We start from the raw sequence: 12,913 nt of genomic DNA, 5'->3' as shown, positions 1-12,913 counted from the left end.
GTAATACAATTAAGTTTACAAATTGCATTTCTTAGTTCCCGTATGATTTACGACTACGTTTCGCGAAGAATAATAGCTCTCTAAATGATTGATCTCTAACCGGTTGATAATTTACAAAATAACATCTTCACTCTGCAAAAAAAAAAAAAAAAGAAAAGATTAGAAAACATTTAACCAATCGACGTATTATAAAAGGAAACTTAAATCTATTTGAATCTTAAGAACAATTCAAAAATGTAATTTCGTTCACAAATTGAATTGGAAAAAGCTGAAAATTAGAAAAGATTTCTTCGCTCTCTCTCTTCATCCTCTTATGGAATCAACGGAACCCGCTTTAATTGACGGCCGCTCGTATTTCTTTTCTTTCCCCTCCGTCTCCATCTCACCCACCGGTTGCTGCCCTTTTTCTTCGCGCTCGAGGGCCAACGAATTTAAAGAACGTTAACCCTCCCGCGGTCGAAGACCGTGGCTCGGCCTCCTCCCGGGCTTTCGTCATTTTTCAGGAAAAATAAACGGACCCGTGTTCGACCGCCGTCGAAATTTATGGCGCGTATACCTCCACCGGTATTACCATAAGATCTTGGATCGTTTGTGTGTTTATCGAAGAGATATTGGGAGGGAGGGGTGGTTGGCCCCTTTGTAACAGGGGCAATAACAGAATATTGGGGGACGAGGAGGAATTCGCGAAATATACGGCGGAGGAGGGAGTAATTTTTTTAGACGTAGCGAGTTTGGAAGTATATTTTTTTATGCTGCATATAATTCGACAGATTTCTCGAAAAAGAAATATTTTAAATTTTATAGAAAATTAAAATATCCTCCTCGAGCTGGGCTCTCCCTCCTCGCAAAACCTCTGAAGAGCACGATGTAAGAGACGTAATCCGCTTTATCAAACCTCTGTCTCCCTCGAAAAAAAGAAAGAAGAAAAAAGAAAAAAGCGGAGGCGTTGGAATCGAACGTTAAACGGCGCGTAACGCGATAAAGTCGATATTAAAAGCAGGGGGGAGGGGCCGATATCCCATGGTGGAAAGTCACGGGCCGTCGTTGTTACGCATTACGGTCTCGATCGTGACCTAATCTCGTTTCAAAGGCGAAGGGCGTAACCGTGGCGCGGATCCAGCTCGAAGCCGAGAGAGGAGAAGGCGTTTAAGAGAGAAGCGGTGGTGGCGGCGGCGACGACCACCTGTAACGAAACAGGTTCGCCCATTTACGGGATATTACCTCCGGGCGAATTCTGACGTTCCATTCGAGACAGCTTGGCGACGTGCTCGGCTCGAGTCGTCCACCGTTCACCAAATTTGCCTTCTTGCACGCGCTCGCTCGCCCGCCTCCTCGTCTTTGTGTGTGCGCGCGTGCGTGTGTGAATTTTTCAACGCGTGGATACGTGATGGATCGATGGACGAGAGATTAGATCGATCGGTCGTCGTCCTCGTTTTATTCCTTGTGGCTACTTTTTTCAATTGGATCGCGATAAACTTTCAATCTTTCTCTTTTATTTTGAAATAGAGTTTTATTAATTAAAGGAGAGCTTCTTCTTGAAGGAATTTATATATAATATCTCGATTCTTTTCATAGGTATCAATGTATTGAACATGTTGATAGAAAATGGGAATAAATTATTATCTAGTAATTATCTAGTCCTTGTAGTTATTTTTTTTCAATTGGAACGCGATAAACTTTCAATCTTTCTCTTTTATTTTGAAATAGAGTTTTATTAATTAAAGGAGAGCTTCTTCTTGAAGGAATTTATATATAATATCTCGATTCTTTTCATGTTACAATGTATCAATGTATTGAACAATGGGAATAAATTATTATCTAGTCCTTGTGGCTAGTTTTTTCAATTGGATCGCGATAAACTTTCAATCTTTCTCTTTTATTTTACCAAGTTTTGAAATAGAGTTTTATTAATTAAAGGAGAGGTTCTTTTTGAAGGAATTTATATATAATATCTCGATTCTTTCCATAGGTATCAATGTATTGAACATGTTGATAGGAAATGGGAATAAATTATTATCTAGTAATTATCTAGTCCTTATGGCTAGTTTTTTCAATTGGATCGCTCGATAAACTTTCAATCTTTCTCTTTTATTTTACCAAGTTTTGAAATAGAGTTTTATTAATTAAAGGAGAGCTTCTTCTTGAAGGAATTTATATATAATATCTCGATTCTTTTCATAGGTATCAATGTATTGAACATGTTGATAGAAAATGGGAATAAATTATTATCTAGTAATTATCTAGTCCTTGTGGCTAATTTTTTCAATTGTATTGCGATAAACTTTCAATCTTTCTCTTTTATTTTAGCAAGTTTTAAAATAGAGTTTTATTAATTAAAGGAGAGGTTCTTCTTGAAAGAATTTATATATAATATCTCGATTCTTTCCATAGGTATCAATGTATTGAACAAGTTGATAGAAAATGGGAATAAATTATTATCTAGTAATTATCTAGTCCTTATGGTTACTTTTTTCAATTAGATCGCGATAAACTTTCAATCTTTCTCTTTTATTTTACCAAGTTTTGAAATAGAGTTTTATTAATTAGAGGAGAACTTCTTCTTGAAGGAATTTATATATAATATCTCGATTCTTTTCTTAGGTATCAATGTATTGAACAAGTTGATAGAAAATGGGAATAAATTATTATCTAGTAATTATCTAGTCCTTGTAGTTACTTTTTTTCAATTGGAACGCGATAAACTTTCAATCTTTCTCTTTTATTTTGAAATAGAGTTTTATTAATTAAAGGAGAATTTCTTCTTGAAGGAATTTATATATAATATCTCGATTCTTTCCATGTTACGTATCAATATATTGAACAAGTTAATAGAAAATAGGAATAAATTATTATCTAGTAATTTTCTAGTCCTTGTGGCTACTTTTTTCAATTGGATCGCGATAAACTGTCAATCTTTCTCTTTTATTTTGAAATAGAGTTTTATTAATTAAAGAAAAACTTCTTCTTGAAGGAATTTATATATAATATCTCGATTCTTTTCATGTTACAATGTATCAATGTATTGAACAATGGGAATAAATTATTATCTAGTAATTATCTAGTAACTTACGTAAATCACGGCCAAATGTTGAATATGGAGAATGGGAATAAATCCTTAGCGATTATTATTATTATTATCATCATATAGCAATTATCTAGCGACTTATGTAGGTCACTTCGCGTTTGATATCGAGTAGAAGGTGTAAAGTAATTGAGCGAGACTCAGAGAATAGGTATGTTGAAAGTGGTAGGCAATCGAGTGGGTAGCAAGTATGGCGGTGTGAATGAGATTTTTAATAGATGTGGATGTAGATGTGTGTGTGTGTTCGGAAACAGGCGAATGACGTAATAATTGATTTATGGTTTTGGGTTGATGTGTAAATGCACACGCGTATTCATACTTCCTGTGACGTCGTAAATGTTGATTGTTACTCCGGTTGTAATGGGATATTTTATTATCCGGCTAACCGTCAATTACGATCTTGTATAATTAGGATAAAATCCGCATTGGTATCCGTGAGAGCGACCAATGATAAATTAACAGTAATCGATTGGCCATTGTTTACCTATCGTAAATTATGCGTGCTTTAAATTGTGTAAAAATAAGCTACCTTCTTAGATAGAAATCCGGCTAATCGTGTTTGATATACATTTCGATTTACATTGGATTATAATTTTTATTTCGAGACAAGTATAGAGGAGTTAAAGAGATAGAAACAAACTATTTATCATAAAAGTTTGAATTTGAATTTTAATAATTAGCGTTTATAAATTTACAACATATAAAATGTTATATGATTCATTTTTTGTTTGTACTCGAATTTGCATAAATGTTCACAGAATCATAATAATAATAAGTATACGATCATATTATTTATGAAGATTTTCCATCGTTAACCGATAATTAGAGTGAAAGATGGAAAATATTATTGCGATAGATCTTTCAAATATTAACATTGGGAAGCTATGTAACCCGGAAGTGAACATCGATCACTTTAAATAGATAGATCGTTTACCTCCGAGTGTTCCACCATTTATATACCAAGAATAGTGTACGTGCGACGTTCGGGTCAATGATTTATCTGGCTTTCCCTTTCTCCCAGTAATTTTCAATTAACCACTAACCAAATCCCCAATAAAATTCCAAGACAAGAATTTTAAAACTCGTTTCTTTATTTTACTTAGTTGTATCGTGCGCGATACAATCAATTTGCATAAAATTAAACTGAAATTAAAAAATTAGAAATAAAATCTCTTCAAATTTCTTTAGAAATAATAATTAAAATTATCTTTGAATGATCTATGATAATTATTAAAAATAATTACCAAGGATATTCCCCCCCTTTTTCAAAAATTCTTCTGAAAATAATATTCGAACGAAGGTCCCCTTTGGCGAATGAAAGCACGAATGAAAGTAAGGATACATACTCGAGGAGGCGTACTATACTTCGGTAGAAGCACGTGGGCGGTAGATCGCGATCGATCGTGGATCCACGAGCCGGTCACGGGCTCGATACACTCGCTCTCTGGTCGATGGCTTTCGTTCGTTGCTTTGGGACCGGCCTGGAATCGGGCCTGGGGCACGGCAAACCTGTTAAGCCGATGAACCTGTAATCACGCGCGAATTTCGAACGAGAAACCAGCCCTTCTGCACCTCCGAGCAAGAAACTGAAATCGCCTGGTTAACTTAGGAAGGGAAAAGGTGGGTTAAAGGAAGGGGGGAAACGATGACAGAGGAGGACTCGTTTCGAGTTCGAGGAGGAATGCATCGTTGCTCGCGTGATTAGGACTCGTTTCGTGTGTAATGATCGAAGATCTTGGAAAATTCTTAATGACGAAAATTCTTTCTTCTTCTTTTTCTGTAATTTTTATTTTACAGACATTTGAGAAGAATCGAGGAGATAATTTTTTTCTAAAAACAATTATTTAACTTCATTCTTCAAGAATAAAATATTTTGTTCAACGATCCAATCGTCTGATAAAACTAAATTTCAAATAAAATAACATCTTCGATACCGACAAATTATTGGCAAAAATTCGAGGAAGAAAAAACTTGGACCAAAGAATACAGCAATAAAACTCGCTTCTATAAAGAAAAATAAAATCCTCGGCTGAATCGCTTAACAAGAACAAGAGCAAACGAAAACAAAACGATTTTACCGACCGAACTATCCGACAAAACCGTATCGACGGACATGCAATGGAACATGGGGGAAGAAACAAGGCGGAATCAAGATGCAAAGAAAGGAAAAGGAAGCGCGTGCAGAATGGGAATCGGAGTTGTAAAAAGCACCTTGGGCAAAAAGCGCCCCGGTTAAATGGAAGGCGTGGTACAGATGTACAGATTTCTTTGCGCGGAGGGGGCGTGTGTGTGTGTGTGTGCCCTCTCAAGGGTGGCCTCTCTCGAAATGGTGGACCCTCCCCTCCCTCCAGCAAAAGAAAAATGATCGAACTCGTCTCGAAACGAGGGGTTAACGATGATCGAAAAAAAGGAAAAACTCGAAAGGGGCTTGCCATAAGGTGATCGATAATTACCGACTATTCCCCTTGGCCCAAGCCAATGACCTAACCTATCTTGAGATGATACCGCAAGATAGGTTATGTAACTGTCTTCTTGAAACACTATCTCCTTTCTTTTCTTTATTTTAACGCGTACATGAATCTTGGCAATTAATTTAATTTAATTATCAATTGATATATATATTGACGAGATAGTGATTGATTTTTTTCGAAAATTAATGAGAAAGAAGAAAATGATTATATATCAACGATTACAATACTGAAAACTATTACGGTTAAGAGGAGAAAATTGTAAAATATATAATCGAATGGAACCTTTCAGAAGCTAGATATGCAGGGCTACCAAATTTAGCGAAACGATTCTGTAGACGGCTGGGCGCCAACCACGTGGATACACGAGTGGAAGAAGAAACAACGACGATCGAAGAGATCGATCTGGTGATATGCAAAAGTCATTGACTCGCCGCGATCGTTCCGGAATAACGGGCACGATGATCAAGATCGAACCGTACATCGCCGCGCCCTTCGAGTCCCCTGCCCCCCTTCCACCGTAGGGCCCATTCTTTCTCCTCCTCCCCTGTTCTCGATCTCGATCCCATGGATCAAAGCGATCGATACGAGGATACAAGGATCGCGGGAGCAAGAAGTCGTGTTATTACAGGTTAGCAACGAAATGACAGACGTAACGTGTACGCGCCCTTCTTCTGATCACCCTTTCTTGATACATTGTCCGCTCGAAACGATGACTCGACGCGTTTCGTCGAATAAAAGATTTCAACAGAAAGAGAAGATCGGAAAAGAGAAGGAGAGATAGATGGAATTTCTTTCTTCCCTCCTTCCTTTCCTTAAGGAAATTTTTTTTTCTGCTTTATTTTTTTTCCTCCCCCTAAAATAGTTGTTTTTCTTTTCCAGAATTTATATAACTTAAAGCTAGGAAGGATCGTTAAAGTTAAGAACATTCTCTCCTATCGAAACTTTCTTTCTTTCTTTCTTTTGACGCGGCTACCTAGAAATTGCGTAACAACAACAACAACTAGGAGCAACGCCATACCATTGACCATTAAAAGAGGAGAAGAGAAAAAAAAGAGAGAGAAAAGAAGAATAAGAAAGAAAGGAGACTTTCGAAACATTCCAACGAGCTGAATCAACCAACCAAGCTCCGAGAAGAATCTCTTAGATACTTTATCTCGATGGATAATTAACCGCCAGTTTCGCACCCCAATCGTGCGTTTCAAAACGTTCGCGCCGTATCGAACGCTAATCGAACGCTATTCCATTGGTCGTTAATTAACGGCGGGAAAATATTTCGAACGAAGGATATTATTAGAGCGGCCGCTTCCGTGTTATTAATCGACGATGTTCTCTCTCTATCTATACACGTTCGTGATACACGAATGACTTAATAACGAATCTCCCCCTCCTTCCTTTTACCTTTCCTTTTTTTTTTTCTTCTCTCTTTCCTTTTCAACCACCGACGAAAATCATGCAACTTTCGATCGTACAAATTATACACGGATTATACTTACGTGAAACCCGCCGAATGCCCGATAATTGGTGGAAAGTTACGTTGCACGCTGTAATTTCGGGTGAAAGTTCGTATCATCGGCAATTTCATTTCTGCTAACTCTCCCCCTCGCCCTGTAACGGGGTTCGAGCGGCGGGAAAATATGAAAATAAGCGTTGGTTTCGGGGCCCACGTGGAGGCAATTTCGATCGCTTACAATTCGAACCTTCGTTCCTCGGTTTAATCTCTCGGCCACAAGTTTCCGAGAAAAATTGACCGGTGTATGATATGGATATATATATATATATATATATATATATATATATATATATATATATGTATAAAATGTATGGGAGGCGGAGTTTAATTAGAAAGTTTGCGGTTCCCTCGTTAGTATTAATTTTTTTTTTTTGGGATATTATTAATCGAGATGATATTATTGACACGAAAATTGCGGAGTTAACGAGTTAATTTAATGCCGGTTAATTTTTGTTTGATTAAATTTTTTCGAATTTGCGTAACGAGTCAATTTTCGGACACGATCGACAGACCGATTATCGTAAATGGGATCTTTCTTTTTTTTTTTTTCTTTAAGAACGTGATTTTATTTTATCTTATTTTCTCGTAGAAATGATTAATTTATTATATTTCTTTATTTTATGTTTTAAATTTCATAAATTCTAAAAGAGTAAAAATTGTATGTAAAAAAAAAAAAAGTTGTAAAGTTTTCGAGGAAGATAAATTTGAATTCGAAAACCTCAAACGTCAAACCTTGTCACGAAAAAAAAAAAAGAAAGGAAGAAAGGAAGGAAGAAACTAAATGGCGCAAATTGCTAAACATCGATCAAAAGATTCCTGGAATGGTAATAATTCGAGAAATCGAAACATCGAAATTCCACACGTCACGTTCGCTCTCTATCCACGAGAACGAACGTGAAATATCCTAGGGACAGGCGGCTGCGATAGGTTGAATAATTTCACGCGGCTCGTCGGGGAATCGGTCGTGACAGAAGTCGTTTCGAATACGTTCTGCATTGTGGCGTCGAACCGTAAGAAGCCGGACGAGCGTGCATGCTTAATAAATTTCACGTGGAGGCAGGTTTATACACCGTGGAACCCCTATGGCGATTGGCTCGAATCTAGGAATAAATCACCGCCGCCCGTATGAAACCGGCCACTTACCTCCCGACTCATCCCCGATGCTGGAATTCCACCATCTCTCAATCCGTTTCGTCTCTGAGGCTCGCGATGAAGAAAAAAGAAATATTTTTTAGAAGACGGCGATCAATCTATTTTACCATTTTCGCCTCGTTTTTTATTACAATTATCTTGTAAAAATATTTACAATAACGAAATAATGTCAAATATTTAGTCGAGGAATTTATTCGAGAATGTATTCAGGACGCTAGGGATTTTTGTGAGTTTCTTTTTCATCGACGAGTCGAGCATTAAATGCACTCAAGGAGCAATAAGGATAAAGGGAAGAATGGTGGAAGGAATGAGTTATGACGGAAGGAAGAAGTTTGGAGTTTTCGTGCGCTTCTTCAAACGATCGGTACACGTTAACACGTGTAAAAGGGGCGAATGATTAATTAAACGGAGGGCAGAGACACAGCGTGAAACGTCAGAGTGAATGATCGTGAGACCGGTATCTGGTGGTTTCTTGCCCAAAGGAAGGAGAAAAAGGGCCGGGGCTTTCGTCACGGGTCGTACATCATCCGTCGAAAAATCCCTAGACCGTTGTTCCACCGATTTCATCCTCTCCAGCCACTTGGCCGACGAATGATGGCCTTAAATCGGCGAGCGTAAGAGGCGACGAGTCGACGAAACTCGTCTCGATCGAATCAATTCCCTCTCTTTCCGAGAAATTAATAAATAATTAATAAGAAATAACGGATGAGCTGAAAGGTTTAGAATTGTTGATAATTGAAAAAAACTTTTTTTAAAACAAAATTAATATAAATCCCTTCTCATCCCGAGCAACAGAGGAGACAACTCCATCATCCCGCGAAACACCCACCGACCGACCAATCAACCAAGCATCCCGCCGCTTGGTCCATTACCAAACCAAAGAAAACTACCTACACGCAACTTGTAAATCCGACCGAGCAACCTAGTCACGCCTCCACTCAACTCGTACTCTCTCCTAACGAGCCAACCCAGAAAATACCTTGGAGAACGATCCGTATCTCGCTAATCGATCCGACCAACCATCGCAACTTTTACTCTCCAATTCAACCGATTTTTCCTCGTCCAATCTGAGAAATCCAATTTTCATCCCCGTGATGACGTAATCAGTTCCAGTGATATTGAATCCATCCTTCTTTTCCTCGAGAGGAGTCAATTAAATCCTTCCAGAACCGGAATACGTCGCGTCCGTGCATTTATTCCACAGAATACGTGGCCGGCTGACTAACGCTGGAGCGGCACGGCGTGACAATAACCGCGGAATAAAGGCTGGCGTCGGCGAGCGCCGCGATCGAGATCGGTGGCAGGGGAGAGAAGAACGTGAGCGCAACGTGGACGACGACAAATAGGCTGCACGCACCACTTCTATTATCTCCCGCGAAATGGGCGCCTTTTGCGATTCCCTCGCGTGGGTGTCGTGCCCCGCCCGGGTTTCTCCAATTCCTTTTACCTTTCTTCCGGATTTCCTCTTTTTCTTTTTTTGCACAGGGATAGGGGATTTGAAAATTTCTAGATGTTTCTTTTTTCTGATGATGTAGATGTTAACTTTCCCTCTCCAAAGTCGTTTTTCCTTTGAAATTGTGGATTGTGTGAATGTTGGCGAGGCACGGATGGCAGAGTGAGAAGCGAAAATGGGATGGTCGGTGTGCAAGGAATGCACGTTTGAAATTAGAATGACAAAAGCCGCGCCCTAATGGCCGTTAAAAGGCCCCCGATGTGCCGGAACACGCTAACGGATCAGAGAAACGCGACTCCCGACATCGAAACGGGGACTAGAAAACAGGCTGCCAAGTTGAAATGTACTTGAACGGTGGCTTTTCATTCGTTTTATCGGGGGCTCGTCTAAAGTGAAACAAAATACGACGGATCGAATGTGATAAAACAACGATAATAATAATAATAGTAATATCTATTTACAGAGAGAAAATATCCCATTTAATTTCTTTATTAAAAAGAATTTCGCGAATGCCAAAAAGTTAATTTAATTATCTCTGTACAATAACGAAAAAAAATAATCTGAATAATCTCGTCGAATCGTATTTATTATTTCATTTACAAAGAAGATTATTTTCCTAAACAAGAAATCTCAATCTCTTTAAAAAAAAAAAAGAATAAAATCAAACTTGTGCAAAATTTAATCTGAATAATATTTTCTTTATTAAAAATTCGCGAATGCCAAAAAGTCAATTTAATTATTTCTGTACAATAACGAAAAAAAACAATCTCGTCGAATCGTATTTATTATTTTATTTACAAAGAAAATTATTTTCCTAAACAAGAAATCTCAATCTCTTTAAAAAAAAAAAAGAATAAAATCAAACTTGTGCAAAATTTAATCTGAATAATATTTTCTTTATTAAAAATTCGCGAATGTCAAAAAGTTAATTTAATTATTTCTGTACAATAACGAAAAAAACAATCTGAATAATCTCGTCGAATCGTATTTATTATTTCATTTACAAAGAAGAAATTATTTTCGCAAAGAAGAAATCTCAATCTTTTAAAAAAAAAAAAAAAGAATAAAAACTTGTGCAAAATTCTCGATCATCGCAAAGAAGAAATCTCAATCTCTTTAATCTAAATAATATTTTCGCCCAAAGGAATTGGATTCGATCCAATCTCTTTAAAGAAAAAAAGAAAAGGAATAAAATCAAAATTCTCGATCAAATTATAACGTTACATACATTCTCACGAAAGAGAATAATTCAACTTCACGAAATACACGATGACACGCTAATTATCCCTGTCATTGGCTGGAAAAAAACGGAAAGAAGAAGGAGAAAATAGTCTGAGAAACGAGGGAGAGAGAGATATTTCCGTGGACGATGTATAGCAGCACGGAACAATGTGCCAATCTCGCCAGGCATAATAATGCCAATTACACCGAGCAATAAAGCTGTCATTACGATTGCATGAAAGTGCATTCCGTTCACCGGACCTACCGCAACGGTGCGCAAGGGTGCACCCAATGCTTTTTTTGCGCCGATTAAAACGCCGGCCTCGTCGGCCCGAGGATTCTTTCAAAAGGATCCCTTCTTTTCCCTCTCGATTCTTTTTTTTTTTTCTTCTTCTTCTTTTTTCCTTTTCGTTTGCTCGCGTGTGGGACACGTTATTACGTAGTTGGCGAATCATATCTCTGTCGCTCGTTTGTTATGCTTCTGTCGAAGAGCTGGAAGATCAGTTACAATGATCTTTTCAATTTTTATCCCGATTCTGTATCTTTATATTTCTGAATTTTGTTGCGTGGCGGGTTGATTTTGAACAGGAGAGGATATTTTTATTATTCTTGAAATGGGATAGGAAATAAATTTAGATATGAATCATTTGTTAGTCGAAGAGGAAGTAATTTAAAAATTCGCGCGCTAGGAAATTAAAATTTATTCATTTAAGAAGCGAATACATTTTTCCATCGATGGATATCTCTCGGATTAATTCGAATAAATCCGTTTTAAAAGCAAAAGGTAATTTATTCGATATTTTATTTAACGATAGAGCAGAAATGAGCTCGATCGGTTTCCATTTCATGGTTACGAGCTGCAGACATTTGTGTTTATCAATACCGCAATCTCGACACGCGGAACCATGCAGCCGTGCATACACACGATCGGGTGAACGCTTAATCGATTTAACGAAATCATTAAGCAAGCGTTCAGCCGTGATTCATTGACGCGTGTCTAAGAGCAAACTGTCGCAAATTCTGTCCTTCCAAATCTCTTTTCCTTTTCACTCCCTCCAAATTGTATTTGCAACCTCACATCGAACAATAAATATTGATATAATCCTGTTCGAATCGTGAAAGAAGCGATAAGCCAAGGCTTTCGAATTTTAAAAAATTGTGAAAATATTCCTTCCTTCGAGTACACGTGTACGAAAAGGGCGTTATATAAATTGTAACAACTATTTCAAAACGAAAGATTTCTCAATTGCCACGTACATAATCGTTAATATTCGATATGGGAGAAATTAAAGCGAGAATGTTGAATAGACGTTGGAATGGCGTCGAGGGAGAAATGAATCGCGCTTAACAAGATGCAAGATAATATCTATTCACGAAGGATGGATAAAGGGGATCGAGATCGGGTAAAAGACGACGAGTCGCAACAGAAAGACAGCAGATTTTCAAAAGTGTCAACCGCACTTCGCTCGATCGGAAATGCAATTCTCGAATATACGATATATGCGCAGCTGCGCCACGATTCCCGCGAACAGTTGCGCTTTTGTCTTCGATTCGAATCGGATCTTTAGCCTTCTCAAACCTCGCCAACGAAGACAAGGATATTTTTGTGCTCTGCTTTCCTTCGTTTTCCCTTTAATCGACGATTAAACGCGGCCAAGAAAAAAATTTTCGATTCCGAGAAAATCGAGATAAATAATTGGCGGTGATGTCAACGTTAAACAGTTGTCCATTTTCCATTTATATTATCATGTTTTTTAACATTTTCGAAGTCGAAGATGTAAATAATTTCGAAAGAGAAGAAAAATCTAAGTTTCTAAAAATGTTGAGGGAACTGTTGGAATTTAGAAAGATTTTTAAAAAAAAACTAGGATATCTTCATCTTCTCTTTAATCTCAGTGAAAATTATGAAACTGAAGAAGGATATCACGATGCAATATATATATACATCTATAAACGTCTGCTATCCAGCACGAGAGAGAGAGAATATTCTAGCATCGGAGATTTACTCAATCACGATCTTGCAT

General features: G+C 37.6%; 1 protein-coding gene across 5 annotated transcripts in view; it reads left to right on the top strand.

Moving 5' to 3' along the window:
• LOC412091 (A disintegrin and metalloproteinase with thrombospondin motifs 9) overlaps positions 1-12,913 on the top strand; it is a 120,657-nt gene that overhangs the window by 84,306 nt on the left and 23,438 nt on the right. The window lies entirely within an intron of this gene.

The sequence above is a fragment of the Apis mellifera genome, linkage group LG9 (assembly GCF_003254395.2).
Source record: "Apis mellifera strain DH4 linkage group LG9, Amel_HAv3.1, whole genome shotgun sequence".
Classification (NCBI taxonomy): domain Eukaryota; kingdom Metazoa; phylum Arthropoda; class Insecta; order Hymenoptera; family Apidae; genus Apis; species Apis mellifera.
Note: the sequence above shows the minus strand (reverse complement) of the source record. Positions and strands in the feature narration are given on the sequence as shown.